Source organism: Martes martes, assembly GCF_963455335.1.
Source record: "Martes martes genome assembly, chromosome: 9".
NCBI classification, from domain to species: domain Eukaryota; kingdom Metazoa; phylum Chordata; class Mammalia; order Carnivora; family Mustelidae; genus Martes; species Martes martes.
Window position 1 is genome coordinate 124,317,159 of NC_137896.1, and position 20,328 is coordinate 124,337,486.

The following is a 20,328-nucleotide window of genomic DNA, read 5'->3' on the forward strand; positions in this document are numbered from 1 at the left end:
GTCACGTGAACTCTCCTGCCTTTGCTGCTTCTCTCTGTGTTGGTCGCGTGGACGTGACCAGCTTTTTCTCTAAACACAGATGATAGCGGGAAACTTGGCCCAAAACTCTGTGCCTCTGTCTTTCCCATGAGGAGGGATTCTGGGGACCAGAGCCCCTCTGGTTGCTTTGCTTCTCATTTTTTGGTCTTTGCTGAAGTTCTTCTGGAGGTCAGTAAGTCCAGCCAAGGTTATAGAAGGCCTGATGTAAATTTCTGTTGCCAAGCTCGAAGCATTGTCGCTTCAATGGCTGGAGAAGCCGTGGCGCCTCCGGCCCAGCCTTCGGCGGAGGCCACTGGCCCCGCAGCGCCCCGGAGCCAAGGCCTGCCTCTCAGACACCTTGGACGGACCTCCTCTCACACCTTCGTCAGGACCGGAGGCCCCCAGCGCGACCCTCCTGGGAGCCCCTGTGCTTGGCTGTTTAATTTGACACCGTTGCAGCTGTTCCAGGGTGGGGGCCGTCTGTGACCCAGAGAGGTGCGCCGCCAGGAGAAGGGAACCTGCGCTCAGTACTGGGACTTTCTGTCCGGAGTGTGTGACCGGACACGCCGGGGGGTGGGGGGAGGGGTGTGGGGAGAAGGGTGGGGAAGGGTCTGTTACTGCTCATCTCTGCTCATCCTTGGGATGAGGCCAAGCCTGTGGCTGGGCCTGTTCGTGTAACTGTAATAAACGGCACTTGTCATTTTGGGCTGTGGTGGTGGTTGAGTCTCTTCTTGGCCTGGCCGTGCCCTCACCTGTCCTCTTCTTGGAGGGATCCCGGCTCTGGGCCGTGCTGTTGGTTGGTGAGGAACATGGGACCAGTGCCGGGCCGTCTGCAGTAAGGGAGGGCTCTGTCCTCCTCTGCCCTGGATCTCGCCTTTGTCATCTCACCTCCTTCCAGAGCTCTTGGTCTTAGTGTCTCCTGCCCAGCCCGCCTTCTTGCTCTCCTTCTAGATCATTCCCTACCTTGTGGATGTGAGGGCTGTCTGCCGACCCAAAGTTTAAAAACGTGCGGTGCACTGTGGAGCCCCGGTGTTGTAAGGACATCTGGCTGCCCTCCCCTTACTCGGTCCCATCCAGGCTGATGCCCCCCAGCTGTCCCTCTGTGGCAGGTCTCTCTGCCTGCGGCCCTTGGCATCTGCCCCTCTGGCCCTGGGTGCTGGCAGGCACCCCAGGTGTGTCCTGGGAGCACAGGGCAGGAGGGAGGATTCCCTCCAGGGCCCTGCATCAGTGGGTGGGGTGTGTGGGGTGGGGAGAGCAGGCTCCAGGCTGCTTCGCAGAGTGAATTGGACTTTCCCTGACAATGCGCTTGAAGGGTTTGGAGGCTGAGACAAAACCCTTAACTCACTCACTTGTTCAGCATCGAAAACCCTGAACGCCCATTGGTCTGGATGTTGAGGGCTCGGTTGCAGAACAGGCAATTCCTACTCTGACTGAGCTCACTGTGAGCCAGACGCTGCTGGACACCACCCCCACCTCGCCTTTATCTCCTATCTCCTTCATTACCGACTTCTAACCTGTCTCGGAGACGGCACCACTGTTGCTATAACCACTTCACAGACAAAAACTGGCCCAGAGAGGAAGCTGCTTGCCCACAGTTGCATGCCCGTGGGCAGGGGAGCTGGGCTTTGGAAGCAGGCTGCTTGGCCCCTGAGCCCACCCTGGCCGTGTACCCCCTGAGAGCGGCACTAGGAGCCAGGAGGGTTGATGGCCCTTCCACATGGGACCTGCAAGGTTCCAAGCCCCAGTGTCCAGGCCACCTGCTCCCTTCCTCTCCAAAGGGCGAAACTGTGCCACTACCCACAGCTTCTCTTGCTCTGCTAAGTGCCTCTCCTGATCTGAGCGCCCGCCAGAGTTCCACTCCCCACCCACAAGGAGGACACTACCCCTACAGGATGGGCCATAAAACTGGCTTCACTGAGGAGCCTAGCAGGGAGAAAGCTGCAGTGTGAGGGGTTACACAGCATCTCCAAGTGCCTCAGGCACCCAAACTTCAAGGAATTTCTCTGCCTCTCCCTTCTCAGGCCTCAGCTTGCTGCCCTACTCCCCACGACCTTGACCGGCTTCTCCCCTGTCTTCTTCTTTCCCGTGACTCTCCCTCCCCGCTCCTGGGAATGGAGCAATGGAGCGCTATTTCCTTTTCTCCTCACCTTTTCATCATGTGCCTGTGTGCACCTGGTCACGTGTCCCTGCATGGTGTGGGGGCGGGGCACTCGTGGAATCGAGCTATTTTCTAAACGAATGAGCTGTCTTCTCTTACATCGATGGTGTTGCCTTCTTCGTTTAAGCCAGTTTCTGCTTTAAATGGCACTTGCTGCCTGGTGGCCTCTCAGGTTTTGCTTTGGCGCCCAGACTCGTCCTGAGCTTTCATTTCCAGAACAAAGATGCACAGTATTGCTCTCAGGGGTGTCACCGTCCAGGGGTGCAGTGTGGGCTGCTGGGGGGAGGTGGGCACCCAACCCAGCATGGCGTCAGGGTCAGGGGAGGTGCACTGGAACTGGGTCTTGAAGGACAGCGGGATGAGGGGAGGCTTTCCAGGCAGAAGGCAAGGCTTTGGCAAAAGTAGGGACTCGGGAGACTTGGTATGGGGAGAGGTGTGGGGAGAGGTGATGCTGGGATGGCGGGAAGTCACCTGCAACTTCTCTGAGCGTCTCCGAGGAGCAGCTCTGGGAATTGCACAGGGATGCGGGGCCGAGGCCCAGGCCAGTCGAGAGATGGGGAGGAGGGGCTGGCTTTGAAACCTGGTTTGGAGTAGAACTGGCAGAACCTGTGAGGCCCGTCCCCACTCCCCTGGGCCTCGCCTTGCCCTCCCCCGGGTGCACTTCTCCAGTGGAGCCTGAGGTTGTCCTCTGGGCTGGCCCATCACAGGGTGGGGGCAGGGTAACGGGCAGCAGAAGGGACAGTAGTCCCACTGGTCTCATACCCCCTCTCAGGCTAGGCTTGTGGGTAGGTGGACCCCGAGCAGCATCTGGAGAAAAAGACTTCTTTTAAATGGGTCTGCAGAGGGCTCCTGTGCAGAGAGGAGTGTGGGACTGTGCTCCCACCTCCGAGGGATCCCTGTCCTCTCTCCCCATCAATCCTACCCCATCCCCCATCTCTCCAGCCTGGAGAGCAAGACAGAGGAGCAAGGCGGGTGGTCTGCCCTGGAAGAGGCGAGCGCTGGTTCCTGGACTTGTGGGAGCTGGAGGAGAGGGCCCTGAGCCAAGGGACCCTAAAGGGACGTGGGATCCTGCCGGCTCTGCCTGCCCATGGGCACAGCCCTTACCTGGCTTTCTTGCTTCCTCCCACTCCCGAACACCATTGTACCCTGTCCTGTCACCCAGTGCCGTCTTTGAGCCTTGCCAGCTCTACACCCACTCGCAGAATGTGCGTATGAGTGTGAACACACCCCCAAACGGGGCCCTTGGCTGGGCTATCACACACCCGCTTCACTTCAAGGCTGGGCTCACAGCTCAAGGGAGGGGCCCTGTGTCCTCTATGGCCCTTCACTTCTGGCACCTCTCACCTTGTCCCTGAGGTATTTGCTTCCACGGTGGCTTTCTGCTACCCTGGGTGTCTCTTGAGGGCAGGCACTTTGCTAGGACCCAGCGTGACACATGGGCTCAGCACACATAGCGAGTCTTGGCCTTTGGGATGCTCACTGTAGCCACTTGGTCTTGCTCTGAAAGTTGGGCACCACCACACCTCCCCCAAAGGCTGACATTAGAGATGGACGGTAGTGGCGGGGGCGGGGGGGCTGTGGGGAGGAGTGCGCCGATGGATGGGAGCACTCTGGAGCAGTATCTATTGAAGACACACATCTGCTTTCCATATAATCCAAGCAGAATGAGAGCATGTGTGTGCTGGAATCTTCATTGAGCACAGCCCAAGCCTGGAACCAACCCTCAGACAGGACAACGGGTGAAGCAACAGGTTCATTCATACCACGGAGAGCTACTCAGCAATCAAAAAGGACACACTACAGTTTCACATACAACAGAGATGAATATCACAGGCAATGTATAAAGCTCCAGGAACCAGACGCCAAAGAGCACCTACCACATGACTCCATTGGGAGAAAGCTCAGGAACAGACAAAGCTGATCGATTTTTTTTTTAAGATTTTATTTATTTATTTGACAGAGAGATTGCAAGTAGGCAGAGAGTCGGGTGGCGGGAAGCAGGTTCCCTGCTGAGCAGAGAGCCTGATGCCGGCTGGATCCCAGGACCCTGAGACCATGACCCCAGTGGAGGGCAGAGGCTAAACCCATTGAGCCACCCAGGTGCCCCAGAGCTGATTGATGTTGACAGAAGCCAGGGGTGCCCCTGCTGGGGCTGTGCGGTTGGCAAGGCGGGGACATGAAGGAACCTTCTCTGGCAGTTTCTTTGGCTTGATGTAGGTGGTGATTACAAGGGTGTCTGCGTCTGTACGGAAACCGTCAGGCTCTACACCAGACCAGTGCACTCTGTATGTTATTCTGCAATAAGAGAGTTAAAGCGGGTGGCGGGGGGAGGGGGGAGCTTTTAAAAGGGCTTCTGAGATTCTAATTAGTTCCTTTAAACCCCACTGTAGCTTTTTCAGCAAAAAACGAGGGAGGCCCACATGGCCTACGTTTTCTTCAGGATCCCAGAGGATTCTAATTTATGGGCAGAGAGGCCCAGGGCAAAAGCCTTCCCCAGTCGTGAGCTGAACAGAGCAAGTGGGCTGCTTCCCGGGGGTGAGGAGGGAGGGGGTGGGGGGAGGGGGCGGGGGGAGGTGGGCAACGGGCCGGTGGAGTGGCCTGTCCGAATCCGGCCTGGAGGGCGGGCACCGGGCACAGAGGGCCGCCCCGAGGACCCCCCCCCCCACCTCCCCTAGCTGCGGCCAGACCCCGCTTCTCCTTGGGTTCCTGGAAGCTGCCCGACCCAGCGGGGTTTCCAGCACTCAGGGCTGGGAGCTAAGCCGCTCCTCCACTCCAGGAAAATATTTGTTCAGGGCCTTGGCACCCGCCAGAGAGGAAATAGAAGCCGGCGTGGAGCAAGCGGGCGGCGCTGCTGCGGGTGGCTCCGTCTGCCCCTGCAGACTGCATCAGGGGACCCCGAGGCCCCGGGACCCCACCCCGCAGCCAGGCCGGCCGGGGGCGGGGGTGGTTTGAGCCTGGGGGCCGTCAGGGTTGTGTGTCCCTTCCCCTCCGGCGGTCACCTGTCCGATCTGCCCGCAACCGTTCCTGAAGTGTCCCGTGTGCTGGGCCCTGGTCGCTGTCGCTGACACGGGCCCTGTCCCCACCTTCCAGGTCAGGGTGAGGAAATGCGGCCGGCAGAAAGGCCCTCCCCGCCTGATGGGAGCGCTGGGTTGACAGAGCTGAGGCCTGGGTGCTGGGGAGCGGGCCAGGCCAGGCAGGGCGACGCTGCCAGTGGGGGGAGGGTGGGCAGGCGCCTGGCGCCGGGCTGGAGGAGGAGGAAGGCGAGAGGAAGAGGCAATCAGAGGGGCCGACCGTTCCAGGTAGAGGGAACAGCACGGCCGAAGGCCCGGAGTTAAGAGAGAGCAAGGGGCTCCGGGGTGTGGAGAGCGATCCGGGTTGGCTGTGGCAGGGACGCAGGAGTCGGGAGACTGGAGAGGAAGCAGCCGCTGACGCTGAAGGACCTCCCAGGGCGAGCTCAGGAGCATGGACTTTATCCCCAGGGCAGCGAAAGTTTTTGTTTGTTTTGCAACATTTAAACACATTGATTTTGATTCTTTTTGATATAGAAAAGTACAAAGAAGAAAACCAATTGGCCTCACATCCCACCCCCCAGATATTTCCCGGTGACATTTTAAAAAAATCAAAGTACTCTGTGCCCACGATTAGAAATCCAGGCAGAACAGCAAAGCACACCAGGAAAAGGGCAAGCCTCCTTCTCCCCACCTGTCTCCCTCGCCAAAGGCAATTTCATTTCACAGGGTTTTCGGTGCGTGCCTCCAGACGTTTTTCCATGCATATCCTTGTGAGGATAAGCCCGCGCTTTCAAGAGTTGCAAGCGAGGGAAAGGCTCTCACTGAGGGGGAGATGGGCAGCTCCTTTCCCTGACCAGCGTCATCTGCGCCCTACTCCTTTCTTGTTAACGTCTGCTGAGCATTTTGTTGTCTAGACAGAACATGACCGACTCGACTCTCCCCTCTTGGGGGGCATCTTATTTGCGGGCTCTGCTCTGTCAGACCGTCCGGGAAGCCGCCCCGGCAGGCCGCTCCCACACACGGCAGGGGACACAGACAGAGGACACCGTCTCGAGTACACACCACGGGCCTCTTTAGAGCACGGAGTTCTGGATGGAAGGAGGTGTCCCTCACGGTGACCCTCCAAAATGTCACCACTGGGCCACGGCTGTCGCCACATCCAGACCGCATGTGAGAGATGCCGGACACCCCGTCACGGGTCACCACGCATACCAGCCACGGGTTGCATTTTCCTTTACCCAGGAGGTGGGGGATGCAGACGGTGTCGTACAGTGGCTTTGATTTTATTTCTTTAATTCTTTGAATAGGTTTTTGCTGTTTGCTTTTCTTTTTTCATAGGGCAACTGCTTCTTCATGGGTTTTGGCCTGTTTTCCTAATGGGCCTTTTGTCTTTTCCTAGTGGATTGGCGTGGGCTCCTGGTATACTGGTGATTTCGAGGGAGTACCCTGTCAGGTTCTGGGGTCCCTCTGGCTGCAGGAAAAGGGGGATGGGGGTGTGGTCAGCTGGGAGGCCGGCGCAGGGGTCCCTGTGAGAGGTACATGGCCTGGAGCGAGCGGTGCTCTTGGGGAAGGGAGGTGTGAAGACATTCAGACCGGAAGATCAACAGGACGAGCCCGTGGATTGATTTTTTTTTTTTTTTTTTTTTTTTTTTTTGCACAAGAGTCCAGGGCACTTTGGGGTCAGTAAAAAAAAACCAACATTGCCAACTGCCCTCCTCTAAAGTTGTGACATAGGTAGGATTCATACCGATAAGCCACCATGTAGGCCTGAGCCGCCTGCCCACTAGTTTGTGCTCCCTCCTTCCCTGACTGTGTGGGCCATGGGAGGGGTGGGGTGACAAGGAGGAGGGACGTGTCAAGGATGGTTCCCAGGTTCCCACTTCAAATATTATGGTCCCATAAACCATGGAAACGTCTCGGAAATTCCAGTATTTCAGCACAGTTACCGACTGACCCATCAGTCAGCATGAGGCTGAAGCCATCCAGAGTCCCCTAAGAGGGAAATAGGGGTGCCCTGGGCCTGAACACGCATGTTGGGAGGTGTGGGAGGAGGCACGGGCTGAGGACACGAGCTGAGGAGGAGCAGGGGTGGGGGGTCCCCAAGTGAGCGCAGGCTTCTAGGTGCCGCTCCCTTCTGTGGGCAGAGCAGAGGGCCTGGCCCGCAGGAGGCACATTGGAAATATCCACTAAGTCAAATTCATTGTTACTCAAATTTATGTGGAGGTCAAAATGAATGGAAAAAGGGACAGAAAGGGAAATGTAATTTTCTTCCTTTTTTTTTTTTAAGATTTTATTTATTTGTTTGACAGAGATGACAAATAGGCAGAGAGGCGGGGTGGGGGGGGGGAAGCAGGCTCCCTGCTGAGCAGAGAGCCCGATGTGGGGCTCGATCCCAGGACTCTGGGACAATGACCTGAGCCGAAGGCAGAGGCTTTAACCCACTGAGCCACCCTTGTTTTGTTTTTTTAAATTGAGATCTGTTTTACATACAGGAAAACCTGTTCTCATTGTCGTACAATTCTTTGATAAACGCGGACTGCCGTGTACTGCCCTCCCCAGTAGCACAGAACAGCTTCAGCGCCCTGAAAAATCCCCAGTACCCCTCTGTCGCCCAAACCCTCCTCCGCGCCTGGGCCCTTGGCGACCACTGATCTGTTTTCTGTCCTGGGAATTTTGCCTTTTCCAGATGTCTTACGAACAGAATCATATAGCATGAAGCTTTTTGAGCCAGCTTCTTTCATTTCGGAGACTGCCTTTGAGCCCCAGCCAAGCTGCTGGTGTCTCAGGAGTGTGCTGCTTTTTATTGCTGAGTTGTATTCCATGGTACGGATATGGTGACTTTACTCGTAATCACCCCAAACTAGAATGAACCACATGCTCTTCAACCGTGAGGATTTCCTTATTTCTAGATTCATACATCAATACTGCCTTTGTCCGAGTTCAAATCCTGATTTCAGACCAGAAGGCATGGTCCCTGTTGCCTGAAGAAGAGAAGTTCTCAGAGAGAGCCTGCGGGAACTTGCAGGCCCCTGGGGAGGAGAGAGACCCGGGCCAGAGGCAAGACAGGATGGGTGCTCCAGGACTCTTGGAGGGACTGTCCCCGCTCCTTTGAGGCAGGCCCACCCTCAGCCCATGCAGCACCTCTGGTGAATTAAAAAAGACTCCCCATTTGGGGCTTAGCTCAGCAGATTATAAGAGCAAGGACCTTTTCCTCTAGGCCCATGAACCTTGAACCTGGAAGCCAGGATATTGGCCCCTGTTGGTCCGTTGACCCAGGCTAAGGCTGCACAACCACAGGGGCAAGCCAGATTGGGGCCTCTCACCCTTACAAGCCGCAAAATGCTAATCTCTGCAGATCCGGGAGGCAAGCAAGCATGAGGGCCTGTGTGAGCCTCAGAGGAAGCCTGCATGGTGTCCTTGGGCTGCCTCAGAGCCTCCCCCTCACCTGGAATGGGAGGTCTGGACCCCAGAGACCTTGGCAGGGGAACATCTTCAATCCTGGGTCTGTAGAGCCCTTCCTAGGCCAGAAGCCCTGACCGGCCAGGACCCACACCGGCTGGCACACCTGCCGCACCAGCCCCAGGTGTGAGGGCTTCTCAGGATGGGGGCTCCCAATGCTCCTGTTAACCCCTGAAGTGAAGGTGCTGTGGGGGCACAGGAGAGGTGGTCACAGCTCAGGGAGAAGGCAGAAGAGCGTGGTGGTTGAGGTGAAGACTGGAACCAGAGGCTTGGCTTCAGAATCCTGGTGGTTCGGTCTGCCAGTCACATGATGTCCCCCATGGGGCGTCCTGAGGACTCCGTGAGGTACTAGGTAGACGGCATTTGGTCTGCTGCTGCCTCGTGGTAAGTAACAGATGCTGTGATTAAACCTGGGCAGCACCACGGACTAGCAAGGCGTCTGGGGCCCCAGCGTGGACATCCCCAGCCAGTGTTCTCTCCCTCTGGACACTGTCTCCCCATCTCCTAGGACACAGACAGGGTGAGATCACCCCTCACACCTTCCAGAATCCTTCCAGAGCAGGGTGACCAGACCTGGTGCTAACCAGGCCCAGGGGCTTTGATGAGGCAGACCCTGGCAGTTACCTTCCTGGGGGTGGGGGTCCCTGCAGCCTAACGGTCAGGGGCAGAAGGGCTACACCAGGCCCCAGGGGTCCCTAGTGCAGAAGTTGCTGTACCCCTGGGGTGGGTCCAGCCTGGCTATTGTCAAGCCAGAGCAGAAGCTGAGGCTTTGCTCCAGGCCCACTACTGGCCAGCGGTCCATAGTCTGCAGAAGGAGGAAGAATTTGATCAACTGCTTTTCTCTGTACAATGGGTCCTCAAGGCTATATGAAATATTTATATACTTTTCTCTCTCTCCTTTTTTAAAAAGATTTTATTTGTTTATTTGACAGAGAGAGCCACAGCAAGAGAGGGAACCCAAGCAGGGCGAGCGGGAGAGGGAGAAGCAGGCTTCCTGCGGAGCAGGGAGCCCAATGTGGGGCTCGATCCCAGGACCCCAGGATCATGACCTGAGCCGAAGGCAGACGCTTAAACACACTGAACCACACAGGTGCCCCTTTTTCTCTTTTTAAATTAGGATGTTTTGCCATAAGTACCCAATGTGTTACCACTGGAACCCATTAGGGAAGTCTCTCCTGGTGGGACAGACAAGCCACTGTCAGGCTTCAGAGGGCAGACGCAGAGCCGGTGTCGCTGTGGGCAAGGTGGGCTGAGCCATCCCGAAGATGGGCCCTGCCCCTGCGGCTCAGTGCAGGCTCTCAGCCCCACCCCGACCCCCTCCCCGAGCTGGGCTCCCACCCATGGGGCCAGGCCAGGCACGACCATCAGCCTCTCACGTTCTCCTGACGTCCTGGGACTGGGCGCTGGTGCTGGTGTTATCATCATTCCCATTATCCAGGTGGGGACGCAGGTCTGGAGAGAAGAGAGACGTGCACAAGGTCCCAGGGCTGGAGCTTCAGGTGCCCCGTGCCTCCCTGCCTCCATCCCAACTCAGTTATGTGGCCCAAGGTAGGGGCAGAAGAGAGGGTGGTGGAGGAGGTGGGGAGCCGGCCTGTCTGCCCGCTCTCGGACCGGACCCAACAGCCAGCCCTCTCCAACCCTGTCTTTCCAGCCTTCTTCCCAGTCAGCACCCGCAGACACACCAGGCTTCTCCCAGGAGCGGCTCGCCAGCCCTCCCCCCGCAGAACACAGGCCCAGGCCCAGAGCCTTGGACCTGGTGCTCAGCCCAGGTCTTCGGGAACTAGCCATGGGACTGCAGAGAAGCCCACACAGCCCTGGGTCTCTGTTTTCCTCATCTGAAACCCAGGAACACAAGTGCCTACCTTCAGGTTCAGGTAAAATTTGAAGGAGATTTTTAAGAAATTCCATCTCCGGACAGTAGGATTTTGGGTAATTATTCATAAGAGCTACCACCTATCATGGGCCTGGAAGGTGCCAGGCCCCACACCCACCTGCCCTCAAATGTGTTAGGGATGCAGGATAGCATAGCGGTGGGAGCAGAAGCGTTGTGTTGTACCTCACTTGCTGTGTGGCTATAAACTCCTCGGAACCTGTTTTCTCATCTGTGAAATGGGGCTAGCAGGTCTGCTGCTGTAGGGCTCTGAGGGGATCACACAGATAATGTGAGTAATGTGAGTGGGTTTTGCTGTGGACACTTTGCAAGGACTCCATAAACAGTGGATGTTACTCTGATGTTCACAAAAGCCCTGAAAGGCAGGCGTAACTACATTTCACAGACGAGGAAATCAAGGCCCCACGCCGGGGCTTTGTAGAGCTACTGAGCGGCCGAGCTGACCTGCAAGTTCAGGTCTTTTTCCCTTGGAAGTCCAGAGCCCTCCCCGTGCCTTGCCGCTGCTGCTTCCTGTGTCTCCCATTCTGCTCACAAAGGACCACCTGGGCAGCACTGGGTGGGCGGGGCTCTCCCAGGCCCGGGCTGCCCCAGCCACCCCTGAGGCTATTCCCAGGCACGGGAAAGGGTGGCCTCCCCGAAATGCCTGGATGCTGGTGCCAAAGTCAATAATGATAGCCCGCCCTGCAGGAAACCATGGTCACCAGGATACAAACAACTGGGAACGGCAGGTCACTTGGGCCCCAGCACCCGCCAGCTCTGCGCCCCTCTGTGCCGGAGGAGGGCAGGCTGGGGCTGGCACCTGGTGACTCTCAGACCCAGGAGTGGGGAGGGCGCCCCTTCCTCCAGTACGGGCCATGTCCCCTGTCCCTCTCTGGCAGCTTTCCTAGGAAGCTGGCCAGGAAGGTGGCACTGGGCTCTGCTAGGAAGGACCCAAGGGAGGGCCTTGGGTCCCCGGGTAGCTCCTCCCATGGAACCCTGGGCCCCAAGCTTGCTACTCCGTGCATCTCACTGCCTCAGCTCAGTCTTGAGGCCTCCTCTGGATCAGGGGCTGAGACCCAGAGACTCCAGAACATGGCACTGGCCTCTGCAGAGCCGTCAGTTCTGTGACAAGGACAGGCATGCTTTATTAAATAATATAGATGTCCAAGGGCAGTGTTCTAGGGTCACAGAGGAAGGACACTAATCGGGCTTGGGGAGTTAGAGAAGATAGCCTAGAGGAGGGAACATCTGCTTTGGGTATTACCAAAGGAGCTGGCCAGGCCACACAGGAGATGGTGTTTCTGGCGAGTGCTGGGCTCGCTCAGGGACCTACAGGTGCCCTCCCGCGTTCAGTGTCTGCATGGGGGGTGGGAAAGCAGTGAGAGATGAGGCTGGAGGGACAACGGGGGCCGGGAGAGGAGGACTTTGCACCCTAGGTCAAGGGGAAAGGGGTAGAGATGACGGTGTGCTGAGGTTAAGAACTCCTGGCTTGTGAGCGCTGATGGGGCACGAGTTCGGCGACCTTATGCTGTTACTTTGAAATCAGCTGGGGTGGGAATATTTACACCAGGGGACCTGGTCAGTGCTACAGACCAAAGCCAGTTGTTAAAACACACACACACACACATGCACACACACACACGCACAGGGCAGCCTTTGGTGGAGGCATGGGATAATTAGTTCTGGCCGCTGCGATGTGAAGGACGGGTGGGAGGAATGGGCTTGGAGCCTGGAGCTGGGCCCTGGGTGACCTCCCGGGGAGGGTGAGAGGCTGCCCACAAAGGGCTAGGTGGTGGGAGAGGACGGGCCCTGCTGTGTCGGCGCAGCCTGGGGTGGGGGGCGTGGCGGAGTGGGGACCTCCTTCAGCCTTCTTCAGCCAGAGCCTGAGAACCCGGAATAAAAGCCTTAATGGGAAACACCTGGGCTCTGCCTGCCCTGCTGAGAGCCAGGGACGGGAGGGTGAGGGATGGAGGGCGAGCAGGGAGGACTGGCTCCCCACCCCTTCCTTCGCTTGTGCTCCAGTCTTGCTTGCGCTTCACGGGACTCCCTGGGCCTGGGCTGGCGAGCTTGGTGAGGTGCGGAAGGAGGCGCGGCATGGGTCATGGACACGGGCCCCTAGTGATCGCCTGAGCCAAAGCGCCGGTTGCGTGGGTATCTGTTCTATGGAGGCTTCTAGGGAAGGTCCCATGTGTCAGAGCCACAACCAGCCTAGGTCCTGGCTCTCCCCTGGCTTCCCCACAGAGGCCTGGGGCTGGGCGGGGGTGGGGGCTCCACTGGAGAGAGTGCGGGGAGGAAAAGACTGAAATGGGGGAAAAGATGTTCTGGCCCCGAGAGGACGAGAGGACGCCACTTTGTTAACTGCGCTCCCACCTGTTATGCGCCTTTCAAACCCTCCTCCCCCCGAAATTCCCACCCAGGGATGGGTGACTCCCAGCCCAGGCTCAGGGCATCAGGGGCAAACAGATTATCTCTGCGCACGTTAGAAACAGCGCCCCCGCCCGACAGGTCCCGCTCTGTGGCAAGGGGGCTTGGTGAGTGGACATGGCCTTGATTGTCATTAGAAAGGAGGACGCTTGCTTTAAGCCGTGACCAGTGTCCCGGAGGAGTGGCCTTCCCTTACACACATGCAGCGCTGCCTTCTCTGCCCTTCCCCCATCCACGGGCCACCCCAGCCCTCCCTAAGAATGACCCGGAAAAGGCTGGGAGGGAGCTGCAGGGCGGGGAGGAGGGCCTTGAAGGCAGAAGTCCTCACTCGCTTCAAGGGCTGGGGGAGGTGTAGCCCACTCGAAACCCCACGCTAACCGCCCACCCCCTGCTGACAGTTCTGCCGCAGGCCGCCTCCAGGAGGGAAAGCTCCGCGCTCCTTCTGGGCACCATGTGGGGAAGGAGGCCCCGGCATTTGGAGATGAAAGACACAGGGCAGGGCCGGCTGCAGGGTTTCCCTCTGCAGCCATGTGGTCCCATCCAGCGCCCACCCTACCTCCAGACCCACGGAGTCAGCAGTGTAGCCATAAACGCTCTTGGGTAGAGGAACTGGCCTTACCAGCCGGGCCGTGACAGGCGGTGCTATCATCCCAGCCCTTGAAAGGCGAACACCCCTCCACATCCTGGGCCCTCTTTAGGACACTGACCTTCACGGTGTGTCTGTCCTCAGGGGAAGACGGGGAAGGAGCCCAGAGCTGTGGGCCAGCAGGCTCGGGGACAAGCTCACGATCTGGGGACATTCCTTCCCTCCTGGGCCTCGGGTCTCCTCATCTGTGAAACAAGGTCAGAGAGTTGGGTCGTGGGCCAGTGACAGGCAGAGCGAGGGTTGGAACCCCACAGCCATGGCTGCAAACTTCCTTGCGGCCAGAGGGGCAGGCCGTGCTGAGTGGGTCACCCTTCATGGATCCCTTAGGACGTGGCCGCCCCTCAGCGCTCCCCACACATAGGAATTTCTGGAAATGACAACATGGAGGATTCTTAGGGTTCTTGAGGCCGTAGTCTTGAAGCAGGTTCAGAGGCGAAGAGTGCCTGGCTCATCAAAGTTGCTCCCAGCGCAGTACCTCTCCACTCTTCAGGTGGTCGTCTAGGCCCCAGTGGGTGACACTGCGTGCACGTGGCACCTGGATTGTGACTGGGGCCTCCTTCCCGCCGGAGGGGATAGTCTCTCTGGAGAAGCAGAAGCAGATGCGCCTTCCCGCATGACTGTAGCTGTCACATGCGGCCACCCTTTCCCTTCGTCCCCAGTTACTGACTCACAGAATAGCAGTCAGTTCCTTGAAGAGAAAGGAGCCGTGGCCGGGGACTGGTGGGAGGTTGCTGAGCGTTCCCTGGGCAGGTCATTTGCTAAGACCAGGCCCCGAGTTTGCGCAGCCTGGAAGGAGCCCGGCTCCTGCCTGCAAAGCCTGGGGCAGGGCTGCACCCACAGGCAGGAATTCCTGAGGCGCAGGTGCGGGGACCGGGGAGGAGGAGGGGGCAAAGGGGCTGCTGCTGAGGGTTCGGTCCATGGCTGAGTTCCCACCGAGCACCTACAGGAAACCCAGCCCTAGGCTCCCTAGTGGAATAGGCCATTAGGGACCCCAAGGTCCTGCTGGGAAGACACCCATCAGACTCGAGCACTTGGCACCATGAGTTGCCTCCAGGCCCTGTAGGAGCAAGAGGAGGAGGGAGAGGCCTGCTGAGGGCTGTGGGTGCCGGGGGGTGGGGTGGGGGTGGCTCTCAGGCTGGTCTAGAAGGATGGGCAGGATTTCTGATCGGGAGAGGTCTAGAGGTAAGAAAAAATAAGGAGCTAAGAAACCACGTCCGGCAGGGGAAGTGGGGCACTCCAGTCTTTCTGGGTGTTGCTGAAGTGGGTGCTGGTTCTCCAAGAGTGGTTTCCTGGTAGCAGGCGGCACAGGGGCCAAAGCAGGCCACCCCCCCCCCCGGGCAGGCCACCCCCTTGGACGGTGCAGGGATGGTGAAGACATGAGCTCCCGCGAGTCAGGGTTCAGGAGTGGCCCCTGATTCCCAGCACTCCCTCCTTGTTCAGGGAAGACTTCCTGTGAGGGTTCAGGACGAGGGGGTGAGCTCTGTGGGTGCCCCCAGGTGGGGAGCCAGACACCAGAATTAGTGTGACCCCTATCCACTTAGCACTGCCCCGTGTGGGGAGGCGGCTTCTCTGTAGCCTTCTGGATGCTTCTTTTTTCCTGTCCAGGAAAATCTTCCCTCTTACGTGCTGCCTCTTCTCACAGTGCCACCTGTGCCACGGGCAGCCACCTGGGAGAAAGAAAGATCCTCAGGAGCTGGGGCCACACCCCCCCCTGGAGCCAGCCTCCTAGAGAACAAGAGCCCCGGGATGGACCTTGTGGCTTCTCCTCTCTCTCCTTCCTCCTCATCCCACATACTTTTCTGGCCTCTGCTTCCCTTCATTACTTTCTCAGCCGCTGCCCACTGATTCTAAGACTGCCCACATTCACAGGGCAGGCTTCCAGGAGGAGGTATCACTGAGCTGGATCCTGGAGGGCTGGGAGGATCCTTCTGTAACTCTAGAAGCTTCCAGCAGTTTCTAGGAGCCTTCCAGGACAGGGCTGAGGCTGTGAGTAGAAGCAGCTCTGCCTTCCGTTACCCACCCTTACACCGACCCACAGATTCTCCTCAAGCCCAGTGGCAGTGGGGTGCAGGTTTGAGGAGTTCTCAGTCCACGGGACAAAGAATTTTGTCTGCCTGGTGGGATGTGCAGGTCTGGGGTAGCTGACTGGGGACAGAACGGGAGGATTTAGAACCCAGAGGGAGGGAGAGACAGGAATGGGCACAGAGAGAGAGAAGGGGGTGAGACCTTCTCCACTCAGTGTCTCCACCCTCCCAAACGCAGGAGTGTCTGAGACCCTCACACCAGTGTCTCGGGGTGTCTTTGCCAGATGCCCTGTTTTCAGCTTTTTGCTGGAGCTCCTGGTGATCTTAGTTCAGGGGCCTTGTCCCTGGGCTGTGCTGTGCTGTCGTGGACGCTGTGCGGAGAGCCGGCCCTGTAGCCAGGTGCACAGACGGGCGACAGCTAGACGCTACCTACTCGTGACAGTGCCGATACCCCGCCCCTCCCCCACCCTGCCACCCAGACTGATGACTTCCTGAAAAGGGGTTCAATGGGGGATTTGTGACATGGAACATTTGATGTGACCTGAGAACTTCCTGTTCAAGTGACCCCTGGGGCTCCTGACCTCTGAACGTGTCCGCGCAGTCAGAAAGTCAGAATGAGCCCTGGGGCGGGGGGGGGGGGGGGGGTGGTGTCACAGTTTCCTAAACAGAGCTGTTGGCAGGCCCCGCTTGCCCTGGGCCCCAGAATCCAGACTCCCCTGCTCTGTAGGCTCATCTGACTTTTTGCCACAGAGGCTGCTTGGTGACCTTAAGGCTCAGGAAACCAGCCGGGGAATCCCAACAGGAAGCAGATCTTCCCAGCTGAAGGTGTTTCCCACACCCGCCCCCTCCCCAGGGCACTTAGGAAAATGGATCCCGAACTGAGCCTTGGGAGCTGGTACCAAACCCCAGGCCCTCAAGGCTCCCAAGTGTGAAAGCACCCCAGGCTGCTCCTCAGGGCTCCTCGGATTTCCTGATTGCCCGTGGGTTTCCGGAGAATGCCTGATGACGCCCTCGCTCCGCAGGGACTCCTGTGGCACCACTGCTTACACGGGCGGGACTGGGAGGGATGTTTACCGTCATACTGAGAAGTCCTCGAGAAGCCTTCATCCAGGCGGCTGATTCTCATCAGAAATGTCCTAGTTCAACACCGTCTTGTGCGAGCTGGGATGTGTGTTCAGGAAAAGTCTCTAGCCACTGATTTCTACCGAAACTTGCGTCCCTCCAATTCTGCGACGCTTGGGCTGTTCTGCGATGGGATCTGGAGCCCCTCGTTGGAATCTGAGCCCCGGGGGCTGCAGTCTGTGGGGCACCTCTCAGTGTTTCTGGGGAATTTTGTGGTGGGAAACCTGCTTCTTGCCTGAAGTCTGAGCCGAAAATGGTTTGGCCAAAACGAAGATGCACGAACTTGTATAACGTCTTTTTTTTTTTTTTTAAAGATTTTTTAAATTTATTTGACACAGAGAGAGAGAGATCATAAGTAGGCAGAGAGGCAGGCAGAGAGAGGAGGAAGCAGGCTCCCTGCTGAGCAGAGAGCCTGATGCGGGGCTTGATCCCAGGACGCTGGGATCATGACCTGAGCTGAAGGCAAAAGCTTAACCCACTGAGCCACCCAGGTGCCCCTGCATAATGTCTTTTCATTCTGTCCTCCCCCCTGACCTGCTTGACTGAACTACAGGTTGATTGCCTCATGCCTACTAAGGTGTAGGTTCAGTAGGTAAATGGAGCTAAGCCTAGTGGAGCTTCTGGGGAGCTCAAGTCCTCCTCAGTCTTTAGCATGTCACAGAACGATCCAGAAAGCAGTGCTCAGCCAATTAACACCCTGTGCAGTCCAGGCAGGAGTGAGTGCTGGGTGCCCACCCTAAGGAGGGGTCTCCGGCCCAATGGCAGAGCCAGGAAGCCTCTCTGGGCAAAAAGGCCTTCCTGCGTGTTTCAAGGTTTCAGCATCACCTGGTGAGTCAGAAGAAAGGGCTGTTCTATGGGCCCTGTCTCAGCCTCCTCGGGCTGAGGTCCACAGAGCTGTTCCTGTGCGCTCTGGGACCATTCAACTTGACCAACCACTTGGCCAGACCTGGGTTGCCTAAAGCATGAGCTGTCTGCCTACTAGGGCTGCCTGGGGAGCGATGGGTCTGAATCAGACCTCGACTAGACACTAATGAATACCAGACCTGGAGACTGGGGCTTAGGTTGTGGGGGTGGGGAGCTTGGAGGCAGGCCAGCCTCGCAGGAGAAGGAGATGGGGTAATTCGTCGTGGGCACATGGAGAGAAGCATTGGGCAAACCGCTGTGCTCTCAAAGGCAGGGAATCTGAGATGAGACTCCAACTGCCCAGCGTTCTGTGGGTGAGAGAGAGCAGAGAAGCCTGAATGCCCGTCCCAGGAGAAGGTCAGGCATGGCTGTGGTCAGAATGATGAAGAGGCAAAGCCAGAGTATGTTTGATTTCCTGGGAGAAGGAAAACTGAACAGTGACTCAGCTGAGAAATATTCAATCAAGTGTTTGCGGAAGGACAGCGTAATCAGAAGGCAGTGCGGTGATGAAGGACATGGGGCCCTGGAGAGGTCTGAAAGCAATGCCCTGCCCCTTGCCCCTCACGTGCGCCAACACCAGGACCCCCTCTGGAGGAAAGCCTGGATCAGAACTCCTGCCCCCAATAAGTCACAATGATGGGTGGTTAAAAGGAAGATTTAAAACCAAATATATCTGGGGCGCCTGGGTGGCGCAGTCATTAAGTGTCTGCCTTCAGCTCAGGTCCTGATCTCAGGGTCCTGGGAACGAGCCCCGCATTGGGCTCCCTGCTCGGTAGGAAGCCTACTTTTCCCTCTCCCACTTTCCCTGCTTGTGTTCCCTCTCTCACTGTGTCTCTCTCTGTCAAATAAATAGATAAAATCTTAAAAAAAAAACCAATATATCTCAAATTGAGGTGCCTCATCGTGTTCAGCATCCTTGGCTGATGGGCGGAAGCATCCCTTGTCAATATATCATGGGCTGGGTGGCTCTGGCTTTAATTCACCCATGGCCCCTTGGGGATGCAGTTCTCCTGGGCCTCTCCTGAGAGCCCCAGCATGCCCTGTCACTCCTCCCTGCTAAGTTCATGGATCCAAGACCTTCTCCCTGCATCTAAAGGGCCGGCAACCATTTACGCATTGACCCCTCTCCAAGGCTCCCAGGCTATTCCCAACATGGTGGTGGTTAATGGTTGGGTAGAAAATTGGAACTGTAGGAGGGCTGGGGTACACCTGTCATCCAGCCACTTGGGCATCCTACAGGCACTACTTCAAACTCATCATTTCCATTGCAAATACCTGCCTCTCCCCCTGGGTATCCTCTCCTCCTGAGTATCCTCTCCTCTTGGGTACCTTCTGGGTGTCCTGAACATCTCCGTCTTCCTGGTCCCAACTCTTTGTCTCCCTCACAGTCCCATTGCTTCACCTTCTTTCATCAAAATGACAGTGGTTTCCCAACTGGTAGCTCTTTCCAGTCTCAGTCTCTTTGAGTCAATCATCCAGGTTACCCTCAAGTTCAGATAAACAGAAACATTTGCGAACATGTGAGCAAGGGGCAGGAAGACGTTGAGAACTAGTGCGGTCAGCCAGGCCTAGCGCTTTGGCTTTCCCCCGCCAGCGTGCAGACACCCTACAGAGAGTTAATGCCGGAACCGGTCTCTTTCTTTCCCCCACCTCCTGCTGGGGCTCCCTGTTGGCTGAGTCTGTCTGGCGGTGGGAGCGTGGAGGAGCGGGGCTGACGCTGTCCTCACAGGCTGGTCTCCCCAGCCCAGGGCAGCAGGTGGAGCAGGGATCTGGAGGGGAAATGGAAGGAATTCATGCATAGGCTGACCCATTCTTCACGTGGCCACCAGGGAGGTGTTTCCAAAACCTGTATCTGAATTAAGTTCCTGCCTAAAATCTTGAGAATAAACAAAATAATGGCATGAATTAATAAGGGCTACTCCTCCAAAGCCGCCCTCCCCCCCCCCCCCCCGCCAGCTGGCCCCATTCATAGGACTTTCAAGGTCAATGGCATGTTCCATTTTACAGCTGAAGTGACTGAAGCTCAGAGAAGCAAACACTTGGGTCTCCATAGCCAGAGTCTGGAGACGTGGGAACCTGAGCCCGGGCCCCACACTGCTGTGACAATCCCTCCCGTCAGAAGTCACCCCGGGGGTAGCTCCAGCTCTCCCCGGTCTTGGCCCAGACTCCTTCCCCACTCCTGAGGCTCCCGGGCTCTAGCTGATCTGCGTAACTAGCTCTCTGAGGCCTCCATCTGCTCTCACCTCTGTGAGGGCAGAGGCTGGCCAGCTGTGGGCTCGTGGCTCCCCACCTGCCTGTCTTTGTACAGCCTGTGAGCTAAAAAACACGTTTTACCTTTTAAACAATCAAAACATTTCAAAGGATTGCATTTTGAGACGTGAAAATCATGCGACATTTCCATGTCCACAAATAAAGTTTTATTGACACGTGGCCGTGCTCGTTTGTTCACATCCGTCCGTGGCTGCCCTGGGGCTCCCGTGGCAGAACGGAGTCATTGTGACAGAAAAAATATGGCCTATGAAGTCTCAAATATTTGCCATCTGGCCCTTTACAAGAGAAGTTTCCCGGTTCCTGCCTCAGGGGGCTGCTTTTTGACACGCTATCAGTCTCGTGTTCCAGTGCGTTTCAGTTTTACCTCCAACATGAAAATCGGTGCTCATTATAGGAGACTCAGACCAGGCAGGGGGGTGGGG

The 20,328-nt window shown here is 57.3% G+C and overlaps 1 long non-coding RNA gene across 2 annotated transcripts; it reads left to right on the forward strand.

The window, feature by feature from the left end:
- Nucleotides 1-8,252: 8,252 nt before the first annotated feature.
- On the forward strand, nt 8,253-20,065 carry LOC308349030. Of its 2 annotated transcripts, XR_013967422.1 has the most exons (5): nt 8,253-9,030; nt 9,579-9,736; nt 10,085-10,194; nt 10,298-10,520; nt 19,643-20,065. It is a non-coding gene; the product is annotated as an uncharacterized lncRNA (long non-coding RNA). The 2 variants fall into 2 exon arrangements; XR_013967423.1 differs by lacking the exon at nt 19,643-20,065 and having other exon boundaries at nt 10,298-12,423.
- Nucleotides 20,066-20,328: the final 263 nt, after the last annotated feature.